Source organism: Protobothrops mucrosquamatus, unplaced genomic scaffold (assembly GCF_001527695.2).
Source record: "Protobothrops mucrosquamatus isolate PMUCROS unplaced genomic scaffold, P.Mucros_1.0 scaffold87, whole genome shotgun sequence".
Lineage (NCBI taxonomy): Eukaryota > Metazoa > Chordata > Lepidosauria > Squamata > Viperidae > Protobothrops > Protobothrops mucrosquamatus.
The window spans coordinates 473,843-501,619 of NW_015386463.1; the positions used below are offsets into that span (position 1 = coordinate 473,843).

Genomic DNA, 27,777 nt, shown 5'->3' on the forward strand with positions numbered 1-27,777 from the left:
GAAATGTACCGAAGATATGGCTTTGTCAGTGACCTGGGAACTCCAGGTTGATATGGAGCCCATCAAGTGGTTTATTTGAATGTTGTCGCCAGCAAGAGGATGAGTATTGTGTTTTATATTTGGAGTTTTATTCCTGTAAGCCACCTGGAGTTACCACGAGTGAACTGAGCAGCCATATTAAGGTCTTTAATAAATGTCTACGGAAATTCTCAGTCATCCAGATCATGGTATGCGGATGTGGATGATACTTGGGTCAAGGTCAAAACAGAAGAATTGGAAGCGTTCACCAAACATATCAACTCTGTGGACAGATACATCAAATTCACACGGGAAGATGTTAAGGAAAATACTCTAGCCTTCTTGGACTGTGCAATACACATTAAGGAAGACAGAAGCCTTAAAACTGAGGGATATGATATCATCTATCTCCAGTCTACAACACTGTCCTTTCAACAGTTCCAAGAAGGCTCCATACCCATTTGCACCACTCAGGTGACCTTGAGGACACAGATAAATCTCTAAGAGGCCTCAACAACTTTCTAAAATAATGCAAATGACCAGCTGTCTGCAAGGAATATAAATCCTTCCATTCCCCACCATCCAATCAGAGCTGAAGAAGATTCTTGGATGAGAAGTGAAATGTCTTCAAGAAAAACAAGAAAGTCCAGTTGCCTCTTGAAAAAACATGTTGAGTCTTTAATAATTTTTTAAAAAGTGGAGGACAGGCTTCATAGAGTGAAAACGTAAAAGAGGCACAGAATAGTTAAAATATTATTTCTTTCTTAAACAAATTTACATGGCTACCTACTGCCAGAAGAAACTCTGGGTGGTGAACAGGAATAAAGACATACATATGTACATACATAAATCAAGATTTCTCTTTAAACCCAACAGTCATTAGAACTCCTTTATAATGCTTCCTAACTTTTTTTCAGTAAAGATTACTCATCAGATGTTCTCAAATTTTTGTGAGCTTGTCTAACTGGTTCCAGTCTTCCTGGTGGGTGAAATTTGACATATGTAAAGCAATTTTGCTTATGTAAAAAGTAGGCAGCAATAAACCTTGACATAGCCTCTTAACTGTTTCCAGTACCATCCTTGGGAGATAGCTTTTTTCAAGATTTAGATGGATGTAACACTGTAAATGCAGTATTTCACACTCAGTACAAAAAAAATCCAAAAGGATTAACTCTTGGTATGATATGAAAACATAATGATAATAAATTTAAATACACTATTAAGAAATGAGAAGTTGTCATGGGGTAAAATTAAACAAAAGTATGCTAGTATGAGAAAATATGAAAGAAATGTTGATGTGATTTCCTAAATTCTGTAGGTGTTTCTTAAGCCTACCTAGAAGAGACAGCTAATAACTAGTAAAACCTTTGTATGGTAAGACAATTTGTTCTTTCTAACTAATGTTTAACGCCTATTTAAATTTACTCAAATGCAAATTTAGAGACCATGTGACTAAAATGAAGTACTGCATGCTAACACAACATGATTTTAAATTTTATCAGATACAAAATCATTTTACCATATTCTGATTGCTTTATTTGTTTGACAGCTTTACATATGCCTGTATATATTTGTTTTTAAAGTGTTTTATTAAATTCTGAAAACAATTAAATGTTTCCAATTTTTTGCTGGAAAACATTCTGATTCAAAAATAGACTTTCAATTCATTATTTCAATTTCATTCATTTATACACACCTTTTGGTTCTGAGGTAGGGTTTCCCAAACATTATGAAGTATGTGGCAATTACTTTCAAATATTGCAAAGGCTATATGGAATGATACTATAAACAGTTCATTTTGAATGTCTTCCTAGTAAAAACTGTAGTCTTTGAGTTGACTTTAAATGGAAACTTTCCAAAATTTTTAGTTTTTTCATTTTAGAATTTAAAATAAATGTGGAAAAATGTAGAATGTTGAAAAAAAAATCCACAACATTACATTCTAATCAGGAGATAAGACAAGGCAATTCCTCTGTAATTCTTATTTTAATGTTACTTTATCAGTGAAATTACATTCAACCAGAATTAAAAACTTCTTTGTTATTTTTTTACTGGCAGAGAAAAACAAAACTGTCTCAAGAGCTTGCTAAACAGATTCAGAAATAATAGGTAGACACTAAATTAGGCATAGAGGTATTTACACCTGAACTACCGAGTTTCCCCGAAAATAAGACTGGGTCTTTTTTTGCCTCCAAAAGAGGCACCAGGTCTTATTTTGGGGGGAATGTCTTTTATACTCACTTACGGCACCGACAGCCCCACCCAGCCAGTCCACTACTTCTGCGGCCAAAGGAGCAGCTTCATTCTGCAGCTGCATTCCGGCCTGCATTTCACAGTCAGGCCTTTCCAAAAGGCCTCTGCAGCCAAGAACCGAGCTATGGATTCAATCCATAGCTCGGTTCTCAGCTGCAGAGGCCTTGCAAAACTGAGCTATGGATTGAACCCACAAGCTTGGTTCTTGGCTGCAGTGGCCTTCCGGAAAGGCCTGTGGCTGAGAAATGCAGGCTTGGCTACAGAAGATGCCACAGAAAAAGTGGCCATCGAGGAGAGCCTGGCTGCAAAGTAAGTGGGTACAGGGCACGTGAGGCAGCTGCACCCTCCCCACCTCGCCCTAGTTTGATTTTTAGGTGTGTGCCTTGCTCCAAACTAGGCTTATTTTGGGGGTAGGGCTTATATTAGGCCCACCCACCCCCAAAATCAAGCTAGGGCTTATTTTTGGAGTAGGCCTTACTTTGGGGAAAACACGGTATATAGTATATACACTCACTTCTTCACCAATGAAGACCCACTTTTACCATTTACTGATCAGCAAAGTAGACTTTTCATTTTAACAGTTTCCTTGCTGAAACAGCTGTTTTATAATGTGTGCTAATATGCAGTCTGAAAAGCAAAATATAGTGAGAAGAACTTTCGTTTTGGTGCCTTGCTATCAGTGCTCTATTACTGAAGTTTTTAAGAAGAGATTGGAGGGTCATTTGTCCAGAATAGTGTAGGGTCTCCTGCTTGAGCAGAGGGTTGGACTAGAAGACTCCAAAGTGCCTTCCAAGTTATTCTGTTCCTGTGATGGCGAACCTTTTAGACACCAAGTGCCCAAAAACCACTCCGCCCATCTGCTCCGCCCCTGCCCCCGCCCCCGCCCCACCCTCACCCACCCGCAGGGCCACCTACTGCCTCCATGGCCCACTGCAGGTCGCCCAGGCGGCCCTGCAGCACCATGGCAGCCACGCCCTCTGCCCCGCCCCGCAGTATCATCTTTACGCAACGGGGTGCGAGGGCGGAGTCTTGTCCCTGCTGCCCAGCTGCCATGTCCTTGACTGTACTGCTCCATGCGAGCTGCGCCTGGGGGTGACTCTCCTCCAGGGGGGCTGCTGGTGAGGAGGGGGCCGTGGGGGAGGCAGGGCTGGGGCGATGGCACACATGCCCACAGAGAGGGCATGTGTGCCATAGGTTCGCCACCACTGTTCTGTTCTATTCTATTCTATTCTATTCTATTCTATTCTATTATCTGTTAATTTGTAATTATGTAATTTGCAACCAATTTATGTAACTTGATCAGCTGATATAAGGTCAAAATCAGTACTTTAACTGAGCTCAGAAATGAGTTGGAAACCAATGGAATCAGTAAAACATAGGATTAATGTGAATAAAATTCCAAATCTCAGTAATTTGATGTATTTTGGGCCAAACTAGGCAGAATATGTTTCATTCTATGAAAGCAACTATACAATCAAAGTTAAAAATGGGGGGGGGGGGGAATGCTTATTATGCTAGTTGTGAACATGTAGGAAAGCTCTTCAGCATAGGATATATATCACAGGCCCAGAGTAATAGGATGTTTCTCCCCAAGTTTTGAGGAAGCCCATCTAATCTATTATGTTATCCAAGTACTGGTTTATTTGAACTGGATAAAATACAGAGTTGGTTAATTTGTTTATTCATTTGTCAGATCCTACAAATTTTGTGCAGGAGCCAAAGAAGACATATATTCTATCCTGTGGACCCAACATTCTTAGAATATCCTTAAAATCTTACAAATGAATAAGTGGTGTTGAGGTCTCTATTTGCTATAAATTGACTTCACATAAATTTTCTCTGCCCAGGTAAATTATGTTTAAAGCCTTAAATAATCTGAATCTTGGTACATAATAAAAGGTTTGCCACTGTCTTCTTTCAGGTTCTTTTTTCAGTTACCCAATTTCATCTACAGCATTAAATTCTCTGGCAGTTTCCCATGGAAGAAGTAAATATGCTTGATCCTACTTAGCTATAGTTGTCTGACTTCTGCCATAGAAGACACAAATAATACAAATAACACACATGGTTTGGCTTCATAACAAAATACATCTATGAATCAATAATTCAAGGCTATGGATGTCCGTTCACATTATAACGTGGTTTTTTATGCTTTCATTAAAATAGAAAAATAGTTCTTATTTAAAAAAAAATTAAAATAAATACAAGTTATACTCAAACCACTAGATGTCTCTAGCTGCATTTCTTATCAAGGTACTCATTAAAATATGAATACAGTTTTAAACTCTTTATCTAATGATGAACATTCAGAGTTTGGCTAATTCCTCAAAATTGTGCAAAACAGATTGCTATTTGATTTACAAGCTATAGTATTCCCTATAACAAAGGCATCAGATTGTCCACTTCCTTATGTTTCAAATGTGTTAGGCATACCATTCCCAGAATTCACCATTAGCATGCCTTGGACCCTGTTGTAAAGCTAGCAATTTAAGCAGACATTCATAACCTGGCAACCATCAAGTAAATTTGTGAAGATTCTAAAGATTCATAGATCTTTCTTACATGTCTCTATTTTTATTTAGCTTGCTATCTCCCAGCATGCCTTATATGAACCATTCTATTGGGTTATGTTATCATACACAGGTTATCCAATGGATTTTCCTGCTACATATCTACACATCATGCAAAATCTATTTAGCCAGGTATAATGATATGAATTAAAAGACTTTATTGCAGTCAAGAACTAGTGCACTGGTTTGTTGAAAAAGTCATAATCAGCTGCTATGATCATGCAATAAACTCTAATTTCCAAACCATACAGGCTGAATTCACACAACATAGAAATCTAAAAAGGGAAAACAAGACAAACATACATGGTTTAGTGCAATATACAATTAGTCATTCTAATTAACATAAAAAGTGAAAAATCTAAAGCAATGAAAACTAAAATACCAGTGGAATATTAAGGTATTCAGCATTCTTACATAATCATTCAAGAGATTAACTTCATCCTGTATAACTTTTCATGTTTTATATATTAAGCAATGGCTTCCACAAGTCATCCATTCCTTTATTTAAAATCAGTAAGGAAAATATTAGAATAATTTGCATGACTGATATAATGACATCTAGAGCCTAGTATAATTTCACTGACTTTGTTTATTGTTGATTTTTTTTAAATTTGAACTCTTTCTGTTGGTATTCAGACCCGCTTCTAAAATTCTGTTTTCACTTTGTCATTGTGGGGTACTAAGTGTAGATTAATGAGAAAAAAATGAATTTCAACAACTGTAGAATCAGGCTGCAGCATAAAATTGACAAAAGTGAAGGGGGTCTGAATACTTTCTGAATGCACTGTACACACACACACACACACAAACACAAACACACACACCAACCTACCTTATAGCAGGTTTGGGGAAAACTTCATTCGTCTAAAGCTAAATATCTGTTGAGTTCACTTTTCCCTTGAAATATTGAGGACAGTAATAGACCAATAATTTTTTCCCCAGGAATGCCAACACGTGAGTTAAAAACAGGACTGAAACAGCACTTTGAGATGCCAACATATTGACTAACAAAAAAAAAATGCAGTTTTCCTCTCCAGACACAGAAAACAAGCTACTAGTGTTCTGCTGCCCCATTCCACTTTTTTAATGCATGGTATGTGATTTGTCTATTTGCAAAAAAAATATGAGTGGTTGTTACGAGGGAAGCCGCCTGGTGTGAAGGCGCCTTTCCTTCTTTTTCTGTTAAAAAGCTTCTGCTAGCTGTGATATTGAAACAAATACATGGCAGCCTTTTTGGATCCAGGCATTTTTCACAACAGCTGAGACCATGGTTGTAGCTTGTGTGCTTGTAAGGGGAAAGGAAAGTAATGGGTCACTGAATTCAATGGCTGGGAGATAGAGTGAGACTAGAGTTGAGTGCACACTGCTTTTATTTTGAAGAAAAAGCAAGTGGGACAACTTGCTTTTTTAAACAGCAATTATGAGTCAGACCAGATACTAGAAAGGATTATGATCAGATTCACTGATTATGATGCCTCCATTGGTTAGATGAGCATGAACTTGCTCACCTAACCAATGAAGCACGATGAACCAAACACAAAGCCTAAGTCAGCCAAAGCTGAATAAAAGCATGGTGCTTTTTGATCTTTTTCTCTTGATGATGTTTACTAAAAGACAGAGAATAATTTCAGTCTTGAAGGACAGCATGCCAAATTGGGAAATGTTAGAAATGCAATTTTAGAAATGATTTAATTGGATTAGATAATATTATTTTGTCCTAGTGCATACTAAAATTTTAATACTTACCACATCCATCTTAAAGAAAAGGGGCGTTGTCTTACCTGAACACCTTTTCTCAGCATGATGATGGAGAATCCACCGGTGGGTTGTCTCAGCCTTCTTGCTCAGATTAGACTAAGTCTAGAAAGTTGCCATGCCTCCCGCTGGACTAGACTGTCCCAGTTTTTGACCAAGGCGAAACAACCAACAATAGTCCGACGTGTTGGCTCCTCCTACCCGACACAGGACCAGACGGCCCTTAAGGGTGGGTGTGGATTCTCCATCATCATGCTGAGAAAAGGCATTCAGGTAAGACAATGCCCCTTCTCCACCGGTGGGACATACCAAAGCCGCTCATGTCCCTATGGGGGGGAACCAGTCTGGGCTTGTGCCCACTAGATGAAATCACCTGCTGCAACACCCTCTGGCCAAACGAAGCATCCGAAGAGGCAAACTTGTTCACACTGCGAGTGGAATGGGCAGTGATGTGGCCGGGAACCCGTAGAGAATGTGACAGGTAAGCACGGGCGATGCAAGCCCTGATCCACCTCCCAATGGTCGAAGAAGAGACCCTCTGGCCATGGAGGAGGGCTGAGAGGACACAACAGGGCCTCGGACTTGCGGCAGGCAGAAGTCCGTTTGATATAATGACGCAGAGCCCTGCACACATCCAGTTTATGCCACTGCCGTTCCAGTCTATGAGATGGATTGGGACAAAAATTGGGAAGTACTACCTCCTGAGTCCTATGAAACCAAGTATTCACCTTGGGGATGAAGGACGGATCTAAACGAAGGACCACCCCGTCCTCATGGAAGATGCACAGGTCACTCCTAATGGAGAGGGCAGCCAACTCAGAAATGCGTCTCGCTGACGTGACTGCAATCAGGAAGGCTACTTTCAGTGAAAGGAGTCGTAAGGAGCAAGACCTGATGGGTTCAAATGGCGTTGAAATTAGCGCCTGTAGAACTTGTGACAGGTCCCAAGAGGGGTATCGACGTATCGCTGGTGGTTTGGCGTTAGTCGCTCCCTTGAGGAAAGAGCTTACCACTGGGTGCTGGGCTAAAGGGAAAAATTGTCACATGTAAGCACCGTGGATAATGCTGCTACCTGTCTATGGATAGTGCTAGGAGTTAAATCCTTATCTAGACCCTCCAACAAATAGTCCAAAATATTTGGAATAGTTACTGAAAGAGGTTGGAGGTGGTACTTAGTAAACCATAGGCAAAAGTTCCTCCATGTCGCATCGTAAATCCTATTTGTAGAGAGGCGCCTGGAAGCTTGAACCATAGAGATCAACCTCGACGAATAGGATTGTCTGGTTAGATTCTGCCGCTCAAGTGCCAGGCGGTCAACTGGAGCCACTGGGGATCCGGGTGTTGAAGGGCCCCTTGGCTGAGGGAGATGCGCTCTGGAGGAATCCTCCATGGCGGTGAGAGGGAAAGGTTCACGAGGTTGGCAAACCACGGATGTCTCGGCCAATGTGGAATAACCAATATGATCTCCACCTGCTCCTGAAGCATCTTGCGGATGGTCGCCGGAATCAGGGGAAGGGGAGGGAAGGCGTACAGCAACTCCCTGGGCCACCTGCTGTGGAGGGCGTCCGTTCCCTCCGCCCCTGGGGATGGGAACCTGGAGAAGAACCTCGGAAGTTGAGAGTTGTTTGGAGAAGCAAACAGGTCCAACTGGGGCTGACCGAATCTGTCCAAGATCTCCCTGAACAGAGCTGGGTCCAGGTGCCACTCGGAGTGGTCCACAGTGGATCTGCTCAGGGAGCCTGCCTGTTGGTTTGCCTCCTCCGAGATATGCTCTGCCTTCAAAGAGCAGAGGTTGACCTCTGCCCAAGAGTTCAATAGATGGGCCTCGCTCATGAGGGACTTGGATCGGGTCCCTCCCTGCTTGTTTACATGGACCTTTGCTGCCATGTTGTCGGTGAGGACCAGAATGTGTTGTCCCGCCACCCTGTTGGTGAAGTGGAGTAAGGCCAGATGTATGGCCCTGAGCTCCAGCCAGTTTATACTGTGACTTAAGTTCGAGTGGGACCATTGACCCTGAGCTAATTGTGATTGGAGGTGAGCCCCCCAGCCAAATAAACTTTTGTCTGTGGTCAAGGTGAGCCTGGCTGGCTCCTTGAAGAGGGATCCCTTTGCCATCGCCGGGGAGGTCCACCACTGGAGGGAACATAATGTCTTGCGTGGAACCCTTACTCTCCCCTGTTGGAAGAGCTCATGTTCAACTTCCGAAAGGGAAGAAGGAACCATTGAAGCTCTCTGGAGTGCAACCTGGCCCATGGAATGAGTCCCATACAGGAGACCATCTTCCCCAGCAACTGTGACAGAACGACTAGAGGAACCACCCTCTCCATTCGAATCCGGTGTATGAGGGTCTGGATGCTGTCCCGACGTTCCTGGGAAAGAAAAACCTTGCAGAGCTCCGAGTCTATGACTGCCCCCAGGTGAAGGAGACGAGTTGAAGGGACTGTGTGGCTCTTTTGGAAGTTCACGGAGAATCTGTGAACCTGAAGAGTCCTGATGGTGAGTGCCAAGTCTGACTGGGCTGACCAGAAGGAACAGGACTGGATGAGGATATCGTCCAGATAACATTGGACGCGCACCGGAATCATTCTCAGATAGGCGGCTAATACCGCTAAGATCTTTGTGAACGCCTGTGGGGCCGAAGAAAGGCCAAACGGGAGTGCTTTGTACTGAAAATGCCGGTGGGCGTAACAAAATCGGAGGAATTTGCGGTGCTCGGGGAGGATCGGAACGTGCAGGTAAGTCTAAGGAGGACAGGAAATCCCCCCTCCTGACCCTGGCCAGGATAGACTTGAGAGTCTGCATCTTGAACCGTTTGTAGGCCAAGTGGTAATTTAGTCCTTTCAAGTCCAATATTGCCCTCCAGCCCCCCAAGGCCTTCGGAACCATGAACAGAATGGAGTGAAAGCCCTTTCCCTTCTGTTCCGTGGGCACTGGTTCTATGACCTCTATCTGCAGTAGATGGGAGATGGCCATGGACATTTTCTCTGTTCCACTTGGAGTGGGGAGAGTACCAAGGGAGGACCACTGCTTTTGCACCATGTTGCAGAAGAATGGAGGAATGAGAATCTGCTTCTCCGCGACCACCGGCTCAGAGAACAATGGGTTCGAGTCCTGGGTGGTGGAAGGTGTCGGCTGTGGCTCCTGTTCAGGGGCGGTGTTAGCTGAAGTGCATGCTTTCAGGAGCAGCGACCTGAAGAGAGATGGGTCAAAGAGGCCGGTAACAGGAGAAGGATCTGGAGATGCTTCCTCATCATCTGACATTAGCATGCCAGACGTCTCGTAATCCTCCAAACCCGATTCTTCCCCCTGGGAAGATCTGTCTGACAAGGCAGAGCCTGGAAACAGGGCTGACTCAGTCTGTGGCAAGCTTGTCGGTGGAGGCCCAGGCACCTGAGAGGACTGTCCTCCCATGGAGGAGGCCATGTACTGAGTGAAGGCCTGAGCCATGAAGGTCTGAAACTGGTCAGGCCAGGCCCCCTGTTGCTCCGGTGGATGAAGGCCTGCTGCCGTAGGTGTGAAGGTGGCCTCCGGACCCTGTTGGAGTCTGGGATATGGGAGGGGGGAGGGAGATCCACCTGTCCGGTTTCCCCCTGAGGAGACCAAGCCCATGGGGCTGAGTTGAGTGGTGTGTGTTGGGGCTCAAAAGGTGACCTTTCCAGTGGAACAGGGGAAACCAATTCTGCTCCATTCGAAATGAGCCTCTGAGCTCTAGAGAACTCCCGTTCCAACACCTGATGTCTCCTCATGGCCTCTCTCTCAGCTTTGGAGGGCTTCTTAGTGGAAATAGCCTTGGCCTTAATCCTCCCCACCGCCTCCAATTTGGAGGATCAACGTTTCTTCTGGGCGGGGGGAGAAGAAGAAGAGCCCTGCATAGGCTGAGGAGTCAAACTGTCTGCCATTGTAGCCGAGATATTCCGGGTAGGAGATATCCGGAGTGGGAGCGAATCACAACTCTGGTTTGTCAGAGAGAGAAACCCGGGCTCTGACCCAGATTCAATGGCTGACAACACAGATAGTTGTCTAAAGCTATCTGCTTAGGCCAATTGCGACACAGTGCCAGCACCTATAAAGGACAGGTGGCAACTGACAAAACTCCCTGTAAACAATTGATGATGATTGATCAATTGGTGGGCTCCACCCGGAGGGGATTGAAGACCTCTGATGTCACTCAGAGGATTCAATAGTGCCTGATTCGTTATATCCGCTCCCTGGGCACCTACATCTAATAAGAGACAAGGAGGGCCCCTTGGGAGACTATCCAGTGCCCTAAGGATTGAAAACTCAAAGGCCTGTCTGCCAGTTCCTCAAGTGAATTGAGGTGGAAGGCAGAAGAAATGTCTGTGAGGTGTTCAAAATGGCGGCCGCGCCAACATTACTACCCCCTGGGCACCCCAAGCTGAGTGGGAAATTTGATGGAATTCCCAGTAATGATGCCACCAGAGAGGTCCCCAAGAACGATCTCTGTGCCTCTAAAATGATATAAGGACTACTTTCAGACAGTTGGTGCTCCAAATTGCTAAGGGGTCTTTTGCGTGCCGTCCAAAATGGCGGCCGCGCCAAAATTAATGGTCGCTGACAGGACCTTGCAGGGTCTGAGGGAAAGCTGTGCGGCTTGGGCAGCCTGCCTGGAGTCCGTGGTAAGGTCTCTGACCGTGTCGAGGGAATCCGCTCGTCTTGAATCCGAAGTCAAGAAATACGGTGTTTTCTTCAGCTCTGCACAGCCTCCCGAGCGCCGGGAAGCCTCCAAGAAGCCGTCCGGAGCTCTTGAGCGAATCCGAGGGCCGACAAGGCTCCGGCAAACTGCTGTGCTGTCAGAGTCAGCTGGGGATTGATGCTATATGGAACAAAGCTATTACAGAATCTAGTTGTTCTGCTTTGGATACCATGAAACTTTCTCCCAGAAGGCAACAATGAAAACTGACCATGCAGAGGATGTGTAAAGTCCCTGACAATTCTGTGGATCCTGGTCAAACAGTGCTTATATGCCATGTCCTGGATAGAAGGAAGTGAATTTCCAATAATCTTTTCCGCCATCCTCACAACTTCCTGCACAGCCTTCCTGTCTGAAGCAGTAACATTTCTGAACCAAATAGTAATACAATAAGACAGGATGCTTTCAATTGTCCCTCTATAGAAAATGGTGAGGACCAGGGGAAGGAAGAGGTGCTCTTCTCAAATGAAACAGAAAATGTCGTCGCTGCTGTGCCCACCTCACCAGTGTTTCACTGTTGAGTGACCAAGTTAACTTACACACTAGCTGCACTCCCAGAAACTTAATACTACTAAGCATCTCCACAGTTGAACAACAAATACACAGAGGTGTATGTTTATCCCTGCCTTTCCTGAATTTGATGAGGATCTCTTTTGCTTTTCAACGTTTAGAGCCAAGCTGTTCTTATTACACCAGTCCACCAAACACTCTACCTGCTACCTGTAAGGACTATCTTTGTCATCCCAAATGAGGCCCAACATTGTACTTCGCAATACAATTGGTAGCAAACCTTGAATAACAGAAGAACTTCATAAATGAGAGTTATTAATGTGAATGAGAATGTAAAGTAATGGATCAGACTGCCCAGAAAAGGGGAGGGGGATTTCCATTTAGAAGATGTGTTCCCACAGGAGTTGGACGCCCACCTGTTGAAGATATTAGTAGATTCCTGAACAATTGGACTATATGTATAGCTGTTGATCAACTGCAGATGCATCTTAGAATCCATTGCAATATGCGGCCCATTCAATATTGGTTTTTTTCTCTCAAATTTTCTCTTTTTCTTCTTACTGCTAAAATGCCACTCATTAGTCGCATTGGTACTATTAATTCTCAGAGTTCTCATCATGTTTTCTGAGAATTCCACATGTGGTAGTATCAGGCTCCAAAAACCAACAAAGACATGTTGAGATTCTTCTAAGCAGGTTCCTTTATTGTTCTAACCTACAAACAGAAACCTAAACCAGACTACTTGCACCATACAACATATACTCTAGGAACTACTGGGGAGGAGCCATCCTGACTCCCTTTCTCTCACACAAACTAAACTGCGCTGTCTTTTGCTACTCTGGAATGCGCTCCCTCCCTCTTGGGAATCCAGACAACACTCCAGCACAGGTAGTCACAACACCTCTGGAGAACACCCTATTCAAGAATCCCCTCTGCCTGGGGTTTGTATATTTTAATTTCCATAATATTTAATTTTAATACTGACTTTTAATATTTTTATAATGACTGTTTTATATGTGTGTTGTTTTTTATTTGCTTATTTATGCTGTCCAGAGATACTACTTAGGAGATGGGCAGCCGTAAAAGATAAATAGATAGATAGATAGATAGATAGATAGATAGATAGATAGATAGATAGATAGATAGATAGATAGATAGATAGATAGATAGATAAAGTGGTTTGCTATTCTGTCTCACATATTATCAAGAGTTTTTCCAGAAGAAAATTTAGGAGTGGCAGATAATTAATTTAACCATATATGGAAAATAGTTTTTCCAGTCTTTAGTTTGAGACATTTCCCTTATATAGTTACAAAGAGATTTGAAAGTTCATAATAAAACTATTTCAGTAATATTATAGCACCAAACAATGTTTAAACAATGCAAAACCTTAAAAATATGAAAACTTTAATAATTTCTGCTAATTGATTTATAAAAAGCACTTTAAATAAGCTACATGATAACTGGGATTTGAAAAATGAATCAGTTTTCTTTTAATCTTGCTACCTGGAATTTGCTTTTCTGTAATTGCTTAGACTGCCAATTGTTTTAAACTTCAGAGAACTAATGCAGTGCGTTAATAGTACTATAATCATATGTAACTCATCCAGTAAAATGATAGAAGTAATGTATCACAGACAGTAAAAAGACAGATGTTAAACTGTTAGGAAAATACAGTGTTTATAGCTGTTGTAAAGTCATGAGATCTTTATCATTCAAGGTTGGGGTGTACAATATTTCCAAGCCAAAGACCATTATTTACTCTTTAGAACCAAGGTTTCCCACCAGTGGATCATAAGTAAATTAAATTAGAAGGCATTTTTTTAATAGAGTTGATCAGGCTTGCAAAGGCAAAATAGAAGTCCTGTCAAAACCTTATTCCAACTTTGATTGGATAAGCTTGCGGTTAGCAGTAGTTACACTGCAAAATTTGTCACCTATAGATTAAAAAAATATTAAAAGTGATATAGTTATTTTTTCTCAATCTTAACCTAAATGAAATAACTTTATTTTTGGGGAAATGATTCTGCAATCACTATTGATACACAGCATAGGGACAAAGATATGGAAAGTGTAAATATCATCAGTAAAATGAAATTAGAATATTAAGAATCCATGATAATTATGAGAAATATTTAAAAAGCAGTTATACCCAGAAATGTCCAAGGAAAACAAAGCAGTGGCAAACTATGCATATCTCAGATGGAAAAATCAATGTATATGGTTTGCCAAAAATAAAAATTTTGTTGTTTTATATAATAATCTCGATAGAACAAATAGCATTGATAACTCAAGTCAGAGATGACATAAAAGATGAAGAATATCTAGCCTGTGCCAGCTATGCCATTGGTTGATTGCCAAGTTGTTTCTCTATTTACAAGATATTAAGCTGTATTTTATTAAACAAATTCCATTTGATTGTTTTTTTATTTGTAATTTTTGTGTTTGCATTTATATTATAGTAATTTGTATTGTATTTTATTCACAGCTATATGCATTGAACCAGGCTCTGCAAATTATATGGAGATTTAGAGGCAATTTCTAAATAAACAACAATAAGCAATAATTATAGGCCATAATAATGAAGTAACAAGCTCTCAGCTTGGGAAGACCTGTCACTAACAACATTTCTTGTCAGGTGAGAGAAAATTATCACCTTGCCAAAGTATACTGTAAGAAGGAAGAAGGAAGAAATAGCACCCTTTAGCATAGGACTCTTTGCCTTCTTGTCTTCTTAGAGCTTAATATATCACAAAGAATCATGAAATTCCTCACAGAACCATAAAATTGAGTGTCTACTCCAGGCTTAAGCCTTATACCCAATGTTGCACCAACTTTCTGGGATTTAAAAGAACCTTTGCCTTGAGGCAATAAATACGCCCTAAGTCAGGATAGGGAGGATTGGTGTTGAGGTGTGGAATAGCCATGGTCTTCAGGAAATTCTTTTACTGCCAGTTAATCCATTGAACTGTTGATCGGTTTAAGATACCCTATATATACTACTGCATTTGGGATATACTGTAGTATATTTAGTATATATTGGAATAGCATACTACAGAATAGTATAACTGCATCTATATTTGGTCTTTTTGAGCAAGCTGGAGCTAACCTAACTTCAGGGAGGGAAATGTTCCATAAGATGGTTACCACAGTGATGGACTGGCTGCTAAAACAAAGCAAGGTTACAGTATACACTTGAAAGGAAACAGGGAAGCCTGTAATTGAGGAGTTTGTCTGGCAAGAACAAAGAATGCTTATTCATAGGGAATATGCACGTGTAAAGTTTGTAACAATTCTGGGTGGTTACAAAGCTGAAAAAAGTAACAAAGAGTTAGGCATTTTGTAGACTCAGCTAGAAGCTAGGAATAGAGATGGCTTGGAGCAAATAGAATGAGTATTAGATAACTCCTGAAGCATTCATTAGCCAAGGCTTAGGAATAGGGACAGCTAGAGACCAATAGAATAATTGTTAAATCATTATTAAAATGTTTATTAGATGATATTTCTTATATATCCTGTCTTATCCCACCTTTTGCTTTAGAGAAAATGTATAAAGCTTTCTTAATTCTGTGGTTCAAGGTTCCTTGGCATTTTGGCCAGGATCCCTTTTCTTGGAGCGCTTCATTAAAAGAAAAGAAAACCTACACCTTGTGTCTGGTGTTTTTCATCAGCCTCAGCACCAAGCTCAGACCCCAGTTGGGGACAACAACAGCAGTGAAGGCCCACTTCCTGGGACCAACAAATATTAGTTCCTAGCAGACAATACCCACAACAAGCTTTCCTGTCAGATCTAATAAGAGGAGCTAGCATGCTATAATAAGGAAGAGGAGGTCCCTCAGATAACTGGCGCATAGTTCCAGAAGCATCTGAATGACAAGGATAGTGCAATCAGGCTTTGGATCAGGACATGCTTCTGTAAGCTTAATAACAAGCATTCAGTGTTGCTGAATGTCTAAATCTTTAGGCTTTCTGATGATATTTAGCTTTGAGACACTGTTTTACAATTATTCCTGTCCTTGTCATGCTACTTATAGAATGTGGTGTTATCAGATACTGTCCCCATACAATAATGTCCTACAAGGTTCTTGCTCATGAAAGAACTAGAAAAACTCTTTTAAACTCTGAAGTTGGGTACTGCTGCTTCTTACCAATTTCCCACCTAATCCTATTGTTCCTTGCCGTCTAATAAGAAGGCAATCGGTATCTCTTAAAGTCATCTAAATTGGAGAATGGATTGTTGAAGCTAAAATTAAAACCAATTTAGGTAGTCCATAGGAAACAGAATTTAGGGAACAATGTTTAGGAAGACAGAATTCAATGCTCATTAAATAATAAGGCCATAGTCTGGGAGGACAATTTGATTGTCGAAGATTTGGCACAAAAATCATCATCTTGTTTCAATGGCAAGGAGTGGATTTGCATAGTCACACCTATTACATCATCATCTGTGACCACTTCCCAGTCATATTTGGCAAACATGATTTGTGCCTCAATTAGATTCTGTCTTACCCCTTCTAATATAATCTATCTAGGATACCCTTTCAAAATGTTTAGATGTTCCAAATAAAGCAAAATGCAAAGTTTCAAAAACAAGGTATCACATCACTTGTCAATTGCTCACAACTTAAGGCACTGGGTTATTCTTTAAAGACCTAAACAATCTAGGGCCTGAGAATCTGAAGGGTCAACTCTACCATTACAAATTTGTTTCACTATCAGTATCTGCAGAAGAGACCTTTTGATAATGCCTCCATTATCAAAAGCTTGTTTATTAGGCATGCTGCTCCAGATTAAAGAATGTCCTGCTTTTGTGTTCACTGTTTGCATTTAGAAAATCTGTAAAAATACTTTCTGTTTATAGGATTTTTAATTTAAAAGTAATACATTGCAATCCTTGGAAAAAAAATAAGTATCATAAGATAGAAACATCCAAAGGAAATGTTTAAATTAGAAAGAGATATAGATAAGGAATGGCTGTATGATAGATATTGCTGGTCTCTGAAATATACTTGCCACTGACTAACAATAATAATGTAAAATCAGTCAACCACAATTGCGGTTTACAATAGTACAAGCCTCATTTGGGTAATAGATTTGAGATACAAATTTACAATACTGGTTTCTACCTTCTGTTTCTTCATTTCAATAGCTCAGACTTTTCCGTGGTCCTTTCACAAAATTCCAATTATGACTAGTGTTTATATTAATTAACTGTTCATAATAGCTTTTATTTATCATACAAATATGAAGCAGTTGTATGTCTCCAAATAAAATTAGAAATAAATTTCATCAGAGTTAGTCACACTTCACTGCTTTCTTTGAATTATTCATTTAAGCCAACTTCATTGTGCAGAAATTATTTATCTCTAAAACGGCTGCCAGTTTAAACATTAAAATTCCAGGAATTCAATAAATAAATTACAGAGGATAAACCTTACAAAAGTTTTGATGCATACAAAACTCGACTTCTAAATTGTATGATGAGCTCCAAAATGAACTTACAAATTGGAAAAATAATACTGCCTATCTTCAAACCTAGTACACCATAAAATACATTCTTTGTTAAAATGTTAAAATCCATATACTGTATAACTTTCATTCTCATTTCAGAAAGAATCAGGCATTCAGAAAAACTGTTCCATTTCAGTATTCAGTAACAGAGGAGGACTATGTGGCAAAATGAGAGAGAGAGAGAGAGAGAGAGAGAGAGAGAGAGAGAGAGAGAGAGAGAGAGAGAGAGAGTATAAAAAGTTATCCTGGAGAGGATTCAACTGTTCATTTTTAACATTTACCATATTCAAGAGAATAATATTTTCCCTGTGATATAAGTACTAGAATTCGCATTTCTGCATACACTTCTATAGCCCCAGGTTTTTCTACCTATTTGTCCCATTTTAACAACTTTAAGGCCTCCCAGGGTTTTAGCTATTTTTATATGTTATCCTTTCTTTTAACCCAGCTTCTCATTTCTCCAAATAAAAAGAAATGCATTTTAAAAATTATTTTTGTGACCATGTATCTATCAACCTCCTGATATTTTTACATGAGAAGACAGTGGGAATTCATCAGGACTAGACTAAAAGGAACAATAATTTAACCTTTATAACAATGACTTTTGGGACCTCTGGAAACATTCCACATATTTTAAAGTCTTTGGAGAATTGTTAGGAACCTACACTATTATTGAAAATTTTTTATTCATCGTTGCTACATGCAATGGAAAATATGCAATGAAAAACAGAATGGAAAGATCTCCTTAGGAAATACATATTTGTATCTGTTCATAGTATTCCTAAATCACTAGTATGTCATAAACATATCACAGCTTACACATTTATATAGGTTTATATAGATGCATTTTATTTAGATGGTAGCATACAATATTAATTATCTTTAAAAGCAGTATTTAAGATTCCATATCCCATTGCTATTCAGGGAAGAATGACAGTTAACATCTATAATATTACCATGCCCATTTCTCATATATTAATTCATAAGTATATTAAAGAAGCAATGGCTAACTCTATATCCTTCTTCTATTCTCTCTTCAATGCTGAAGGTGAACAGAAATATATACTGAATTAAGCAAATAGAAAATAAAATGTTGTGTTGTGCATATATTTTATTCATGTTTTGAATGCTGTTGAACTTTCCATCAAATATCCAGGGACCTTGATTTTGGAATAAAGTATAAATACACATTTCGTTCCCTTTTATCTTCTCAATACTGAACCAATCTTTGGCGTTCCACATTCTCAGACATGCTTCATTGCCCTAATATACCAGTTTAATTGTACACAAATCATTGCCAACCTTCCATTAATTCAACCTATACATTTATCATACATTTTCTCTAAATTGACAAACATGTGAGAAGTGTACTTTCTCATATTCATACTCAGTGACAAACTGAAGAAAAAAATCCGATCTGCACAAAGCCTCATTGTACAGGTGGTCCTCAAGTTATGGATGTAATGGAACCTGCCCATTCCGTACGTAACTCGAAGATTCGTAGGAGTGAATCTCATACTTTGAACAAGATTCACTCTCGGTTTTTGCCCATGCATTCGCTAATTTAATGCATGAGCAAATGCACATCTCGTTAAGTGAACATGAGGTATTCAGGGTGGGGAAGGCCATGCGGGGCCTAATGATGGAACAGGCCACCGGCTTCAGAGCACCCAAGCCCCCTCACTGAGATACTTCATGCTCTCTCCCCTGTGGTCCCCACAATTGCTCCCCCGCCCAATCCTGCCATGGTGGGTCACTTACCTTGTGAAGATCTGTTTCCTCTCCAACCTCTCTTGTTTCTTTCTGTGCTCCCAGCAAGAGCAGAGTGAGGCCTCTGAGGCCCACAACGGGCCTCCGGAAGCACGTGGTCGCTGCCCCTGCCCACAGCCTCTATTCTGGGACTTGAAGGCCTGGAGGAGGCCTCCTACGCATAGGATGGGTCTCTGAAAGCATGTGGCCGCCGCCCACGGCCTCCGTTCTGGGCCTTGGAGGCCTGCAGAAGTGTCCCCTGGCTTCTTTTCCGGGCGGCGGCAGCCTGAAAAAAGGCTCCAATGACCAGATTGGGCCTCCAGAGGCACATGGAACCTCCCCCCGGCTTCTGTTCCATTCTCTGTTGCAGAGAACAGAGACCTAAACTACCATGAGATCACGCAGATCAGTAGTGTGAGATCTTATGCCACTGATCTCGCGTGATCTTGCGTTACTTTAAGCTTCCATTCTCTGAGAACGCACCAAAAGCCTGGAGCAGCCAAGACAGCGAAGGATCTCTTGATCTTCGCAAAGTGAGTATTCATAGGCCTAGTGCCTAGGGGGACCTGGAGCAGGGAGGGGAGGGAAGGAATAGCCATGGTGAATGTTGCAGTACCACTGTGGTCATTTATAAGGGTGAACAACTGCCGTGGTGTGGCAACATTCATAATTTCGGGGATTACCTATACTTCCCAAATTTTGCTCATTGACATCTCTTTCAGAATTACAAAATTATTCCAATCAGATGGACACACGGACATTAATTTACATAAACAAGCCCACATCCCTTCTTTAACATTTTCCCAGATGCAGCCCTGCCGTTTTTTCAGCATTTTCACTTCCTTTTTACCAATAACATTCATAATATTTGCTTTAATTCCAGACTTCAATTTTTATTTATTTATCAAATTTATATTACCTTCCATCTCAACAAAAGTAGGTAGTAAAAACAATCATTATAAAAACATTGGCAAATATATTAAAAATATTTAAAAGTTAGAGTATACAAACCATGAATAGAGAGAACAACCTCATATCAACTACAATAGGGATTAAAATATTGCCACTTTTCTGTGACCCCCAAGCCTGGTGACATAACCAGGTCCTGAGGGACTTCTTGAACATTAACAGGGATGGAACTAACCTTACCGTAGGGGAGAGAATTTTCCATCAGGTAGACACTATTGCAGAGAAGGCCACTTCCTGCGATCCATTAACTATTTTAATTGTAAGCTGGCCAGATTCGCTTTTCAGACTCACTTTGCAGAATGAGATGGGTGGCATATAAATTTAATAAATAAAAATAAATAAATATCCCCTAAAGAAGGTGTCTGCAGCCCTCTCTCTGAGAGGAGATAGGTGATTCAGGAACATAAAAAAATAAATAAAATAAATAAAAATAATAAATCTCTAAAATATCCCTTCCAACATTTCCTCACTTCAATTTCATCCCAAATCATTTTATCATTTTTTTATTTTCAATTTCATTCTCTCCACTGGGTATTTACTGTATGACAACATTCACCCATTTCCAAAACAATTGCTTGTTCCCACTGAGATCTCTGCAGTTTCTCTGATTTTCTACTTTAGCTGTTCCTTGTTCTTTATGACTACATTATTTGCAACCTTTTCTCTATATTCACTCTCATCTTCTATATCTCTCATCCTCATTTTTGCAATTATTTTATTATTGTTTTCCTCTCATCTGTAGCTTCTTTGACTTTATTTTTGCACAAACATTTATACTCTTCACTCTCATAATTCAAATCCAAATACTTCTGTGACACACTGCAATATGTCTTTCAATTTCCCCATTTCTTACTTCCCTTACCACACTCTTACAAGGCAAATCTATAACATAATTCTTTCCACTTTATACCAGGCATCTTCTCCCTCCTCTTTCCGTATGTCCACTTTCAATTCATTTTGTTAGAGGAGTCATATTTTCTCTTTCTACACTTACTTTACTTCCACATATTTCTTTTTTTCTTCCATGTTTATATTTTCCAAGATCCACTCTAGAAACTACTGTTAATGGTGCATTCCTCATTCAGAGTGCTTAGCACTCTTATTTTCTTATTGATTTTCCTAGTCGTTCATCATAAACAATAATATCAATCAAGTTATTTACTGATTACTTTCCCAACATTATGATTCTATGATTCAGTGATCAGATGCATCATCCAAAGTCTGACAATCCAGGGCAGTTGACTATTCATTTCTTAATGCATCTATCCCAATGCCTATCAATTTTCTGAAGTAACCAACTTAAACTTTAGCTCCCTGGATTTTTTTTTTCATGAGAACTTAGGAGTCTTCTTGATGTTACAATTCTCATTCAAGTCACTTAGGCCCTTGTACCTCACAGCTCAACTACTACAACATGATATATGGGGATGCCCTTGAAGACCACTCGGAAGTTTCAATTGGTTCCAATTAGAATGCAGTAGCATAAATAGCAATGGGCTAGCCTCAGCATGCCTACGTGACTCCTGTGCTTTGCAAGTTGAATTGGTTTCCAGTGTGCTTCAAGGTACTGGTTATTTGCTTGAAAGCCCTACATGGCATACAGTCTGCTTATTTGAGGGACCTGTGGTTTATGTTCAGTTGATACCATCTAGCAAAGTGGGTGTGCTATGGATCCCGTCAATTAAACTATGTCATCTTTTGTGGCCCCAGGAAGCATAGAACGTGGAACATAAAATCATAGGGCTGGATGTTCAATGCCTTGCTCAAGGTAGGAGTCTTATACAATCCTGGTCAAGTGGTTGTCTGGTCTAGTTTTGAAAACCTCCACAACTCCAGGAGGCAAGCTCTTCCATTGATTAATTCTCACTGGCAGAAAATTTCTCCTAATTTCTAGGTTGGCTCTCTCCTTAACAAGCTTCCACCCATTACTTCTTGTTCTGCCCTCTGGTGCTTTGGAGAATAAGAGTACCTTCTATGTAGGTAAATCCATGGTCTCTAGAATGAGGTCCCTACTCCTGATGATGATAATGTTCCAGAAGCTCTTCAAAACTTGACTGTCCTTCTAGGCTTTGGGGTAGGATAGATGGGACTCCCCTATTTTTGATGTTATATATGTTTATGTGTCATTTGGACTGCTCTGTTATAATTATTTTGTAATTTACCTTATATTATTGAATTTCAATGATTTTTATGTTGTTGTTATTGCTGTGTGAACTCCCAGAATAGGCCATATCAAAAATCAAATCAAATAATAAATAACATCCATACTGAAAGTGTCCAATCAAGAGTGATTCAGAATTTCAAATGTTCTAATATGACTTGTCGCAAATAATATCTTGTTCCATATACAAAATAAGGCATGTGTTATATGTGATTTTCCTGGAAGCGGTGTTACAATGATGGATGAGGTCCATAAGTCTTCATCATCATGAACCAATTAATCTTCGATGAGTTAAACCACTGCCAAGTTGAAATATTGCTTATTGTGATCCAGTCCAAGTATTTGACAATTACAGAGTTTCCTAAATGCAACTGGCATTATTTGTCAGCAATACTGGCAATGATATGTCAAAGCTGTGAAATATGAAGATGGTCTCAGCTGCCAACAATATTGCTTTTAAATGTCCTCTACCAACTCACAGAACTAAATCAAGTACTTGGTTAACTTGAGTCTGAGAATGATGAAACACACAAGACATTGGCTGGAGCACAATTAGAGGGCAGCATGGATCATGGAATATAAAGCGAGAAGTTCAGTTGATCAAGGTGAATAAACTTATACATGTTAAAAATGCCAATTATTTACCCGACAACATCGTTCTAGGGGAATGCCTAATTTTTAAAACTTAATATAGCACTAATGCAAATAATCTCCATTCTAATTTAACCGTGAAAAATTGTAAGGAGTGGCTCTTCATTAATATGAATAATTAGCCATTTCACTTTAGAAAGATATTTTCCTCAAAATACATCGTCAAAAAAAGAACAATCTTTGTTCATCTTGTTTTAGATTATTGTTCTGTATCTACCTTCCTGTTTTTTTATGCAGGAAAATTGCTGAGAATCATAAAACATAGAGCCAGGGTAGTATAGTGTGTCAACGCTGCTAACATTGGATTTTGCTTTGACAACAGATGAAAATGCAGCCGTTTTCTCTTTTCCTTTTTTTTTACGCTTAGAATTAGTTAGTGCGGGGGGGGGGGTTGGGATGCAAGCTCAGTTAGCCATAACAATAACCCAAGGACAAACTGGGCTCAGAGCTGATAACGTTTAGGCAGGCTGGAGAGCTGGGGAGAAAGCCCGAGTTTTAAGCTAATTGGGGAATGTGCTTTATGACTGTTTAAATGGGGGTGGGAATTGTACATTGTTACTTTGTATCCAGGGGAGGGGAATTTAGTTTTTGGTTTCAACTATGTAGTGCCGATACTTTGTTTCCCGAATAAAAGATTCTTTTAAGGAAAACAATGCCTCGAAGTTCTTTTGAAGGGTTTCATCTATCGGAACCATGACATAGTGATTAGGTAAGACATGGGACCTGAATTGGGAAGATCCAAATTCAAGGCATCTTTTCAGTGCTCCATAGGCAACATCAGATTACATCCTAGGCTGATCTACATTGTGAGGATAAAGGGAATTACCCCAAATAAAATACCTTGGTATCTCAATGAAAAGGGACGATATTGTTACTATCATTATCATTCCAACTACATTTAAAAGTTTTTGTTAAGCTCCCCACGTAGCTTATAATGGTATATCTGCGATGGAATATGCAGCTGGGAGAGTGGGGAGAAATCTTGACAACTGCACCTTGGCTTCCAGGGAGGAGGCAGCACATTCCAGGGAGAAGCCCCTGGAAGACTGCACAATCCTGAACTGAATGGGTAGAAAGGTTCAGGTAGTCAAACCTTAACATTTCCTCAGGGATATCTATTATGTTAGAAAGTTAGTCTGGCAAATTTACGTGTAAGCAAATAAAGAATGGACTCAATTAGATTTCACTATGTTGTCTTTGGGTTTAGGTCTGACAATATCTGAATCAACTGGGTGAGAAATTAACTGTAACAAAGGGAGTGATCATAAATCTCCAGCATCTGCCCAGTACTAAAAAAAAAAACACTATTTCAAAATGCATTGTAACTTTGATAAATGGAATATGGCCAAAGATTGCTATGGCAGCTACAACTTCTCTAAGTGGTTCACATACAGTTGAACATTCCCCTGGGGCCCTTAAAAGCCACCCTGCACAGTTCAGGCAATAGGACATTTGGGCAGGAGAATAGACCTTCATCAGTGGAATCTCTGCCATACTTCGTACATTTCTCTTCAACAATAGCAATCAAAAGCTGCAGCCATTGATAATAAGAGATATACACACACACTACAGTTCTCTCCCTCCACATTCTTCCAATATTGTTGTGCTTTATAACATGCGGAAAAAGCTGAAAGAGACACATTCCATTCACCTTATCCAACCACAACTGTATAAAATACACATAATTACCTAACCCATCCAAATATACAGTAGTTGGTTACAGCACATTTTATTATCTACTCTGAATTATATTTGCCTTCTGAACATCTTCCCAGCTCACATGAGGTGCAGCTAATTACTTACCAGGGGTCGCTCCTCTCAGAAATACATCCTATTGTATTTTCTTAAGCTCCAGAGAATAGAATAGCATTAGCAATAGCACTTAGGCTTATATCTCACCTCATAGTGCTTTATAGCACACTCTCTGGCCAGTTTACAAGGTAAGCATTATTTATATACTGTATTTGTACTGTATATTGCTTCTGACTCATTTTATTGACCTCAGAAAGATGGAAGGCTGAGTCAACCTTGAGCCCCATAGGATCGAACTCCAGGCTGTGGGCAAAGTTTCTCTGCAATACTGCATTTTAACTACTGCACCACCAGGGCTCAATATAAACTCTTACTAACATATTCGTGTTATTACATTATGCATTTCCACCTGTCTGTTCTTCCTGCCAAATTGTTCATCCATGTATCCAGTCCAAGGACTCCCAGGTATCCTTCCTTTTAAGCTGGAGAGAGATGGACAATTCTACCTCTGGTCCATTCATTTTCTCTTCCAAAAGGCAATTATCATGCACTTTACCCATATATAATTCTTACCGTCTTCAGGGAAGAAAACATGAAACTCTCATGTTTTCCATTTGAGACTTGAGCATAATCTGAGGCCCTCCTGGACTTCCAGTTTTTTCTTGANTTACTGTACCCCATCTTTATGGACTGCACTGGTTACCAGTTGGCTTCCAGGTGCAATTTCATGTGTTGAATAAAGCATAAAGCTTGATTATCTGAGGGACCACTTATTTTCAATTTTTTCCCCCATCTGATACAGTTAAACAGGCTGGGTGTAATCTGTGTCCCCGATATCAAACAATGTGATCTAGTGTGACCCAGAATGGGCGTTGTCTTACCTGAACGCCATTTCTCAGCATGTAGATGTAGCCTCCACCGATGGGTTATCAATGCCTCCTTGCTCAGTTTAGACTAAGATCAAACTTTGGCCACGCCTCCCTGGGCTGTCCTTCCCCAGTTTGTTGACCGACGAGGCGAAGCACACTTGATTTGACACAACACTCCTCCTGAAAATACAGCCTAGACACACCTACACGGGCGGGTGTGGAGGCTACATCTACATGCTGAGAAATGGCGTTCAGGTAAGACAACGCCCATTCTACAGCATGTGAGATGTAGCCTCCACCGATGGGACATACCCAAGCCCCCATGTCCCCCAATGGGAGGGAAGTCTAGGTCTGTGAGTCGCGAGCCACCACCACCCTCTGCAAGACCCTCCTGCCAAAGGCCGCATCAGCTGCCGCAAACCGATCAAGTTTGTAATGTCTTATAAAGGAAGAGGGAGAAGACCAGGTGGCTGCCCGACAAATCTCTTCTACCAAAGCCTGTGCAGAATAAGCCGCAGTCGTGGCTGCACTACGTGTGGAATGAGCTGTGATATTCGCCGGAACCTGAAGAGACTGAGACTTGTATGCATAAGAAATGCATGCCCTGATCCATCTTCCAATGGTTGAAGATGATACCTTCAGACCTTTGGAAGAAGGATGGAAAGACACAAACAGAGCCTCCGTTCTGCGAAAAGGTTCTGTACGTTTTACGTAATGATGCATGGCCCGTCGTACGTCCAACGTGTGCCACAGCTTTTCCAGACGATGCGTTGGTCGAGGGCAAAAATTTGGAAGAACCAGGTCCTGAGACCTGTGAAACCAAGTATTGACCTTCGGGATGAAGGATGGGTCCAACCGGAGGACCACCCTGTCATCCAGAAAGGTACAGAGGTCACCTCTGACTGAAAGAGCAGCCAGCTCAGAGATACGCCTTGCAGAAGTAATGGCGATCAAGAAGGCGACTTTCAAAGAAAGGAAGTGGAAAGAACAAGACCTGATAGGTTCAAATGGTGGCCCCGTGAGAACCTGCAATACCTTTGGTAAATCCCACGTGGGGTATCTATGCACTACGGGCAGAGCAGTGTGAACAGCTCCCTTAAGGAAAGCCCTGACTGCCGGGTGATGTGACAGTTGCGCATGATTCTCACAAGTGAGAATTGAGGACAAGGCAGCAAGTTGTCTACGAATAGTATTATAGGCCAGGCCTTTGTTCAGATCCTCTAAGAGGAAATCTAACACAATAGGAATGGATACTGCCAACGGATCCAACTTCCGGGAGGCGCACCAAGTGCAGAAATGCCTCCATGTGGCGTCATAAATTCTGTTAGTCGAAGGACGTCTAGAGGCCTGAATTACCGCTATGACGTCCTGGGAAAATGACCGCCTGGCTAAACTCTCCCGCTCAAGTGCCAAGCGGCTAACTGAAGCCACTGCGGATCCGGGTGTTGTAACTGACCCTGACTGAGACCGACTAGAGTTGGAGGTATCTTCCATGGCGGGGAGACCGACAGATCCACGAGGTCTGCAAACCAAGGTCTCCGTGGCCAGTGAGGAACCACCAGAACTAATTCCGCCTGTTCCAACAGCAGCTTCCTGATGACAGCCTGAATCAGAGGGAGAGGGGGGAATGCATACAGGAGTCCCTTGGGCCAAGGACTGCGAAGTGCATCTGTCCCCTCCGCCCCCCGCGATGGAAACCTTGTGAAAAACCTGGGCAGTTGAGTGTTTGCTGACGAGGCAAATAGGTCCACTTGAGGGAGTCCGAACCTCTCCACTATTCTCCTGAAAAGGGAAGGATCTAGGCGCCACTCTGAGTGGTCTATCAATACCCTGCTCAAAGAATCGGCCTGGCGATTTGCCTCCCCGGAGATGTGTTCTGCGCAAATGGATGCCAGATTGGACTCGGCCCACAGGCCCAGGGACAGAGCCTCCTGCATGAGTGTCCAGGATCTGGTCCCCCCCTGCCTGTTGACATGGGCCTTGGTTGCGACATTGTCCGTCATTACAAGGACGTGTCCTCCCGCTACTATGCTGGCAAATTGGCGTAGAGCCAGGTGTACAGCCCTGAGCTCCAGCCAATTGATGTTGTGAGTGAGGTTGGATTGGTTCCACTGTCCCTGTGCCATGTGAGTCTGCATGTGCGCTCCCCAGCCGAACAAGCTGGCGTCCGTTGTCAGGACGAGTCTGTGAGGCTCCTTGAACAGTGAACCTTTGTGAATGGCTGGTGACACCCACCAGCGTAGTGACCTCAGAACGTGATGAGGAACCCTCACCCTCCGTACGGAGGAACTCATGTTC

General features: G+C 41.3%; 1 protein-coding gene across 1 annotated transcript in view; it reads right to left on the reverse strand.

Annotated features, from left to right (window-relative positions):
• LOC114922334 (transient receptor potential cation channel subfamily M member 3-like) overlaps positions 1-27,777 on the reverse strand; it is a 229,584-nt gene that overhangs the window by 166,282 nt on the left and 35,525 nt on the right. The gene's annotated exons all lie outside the window — the stretch shown is intronic.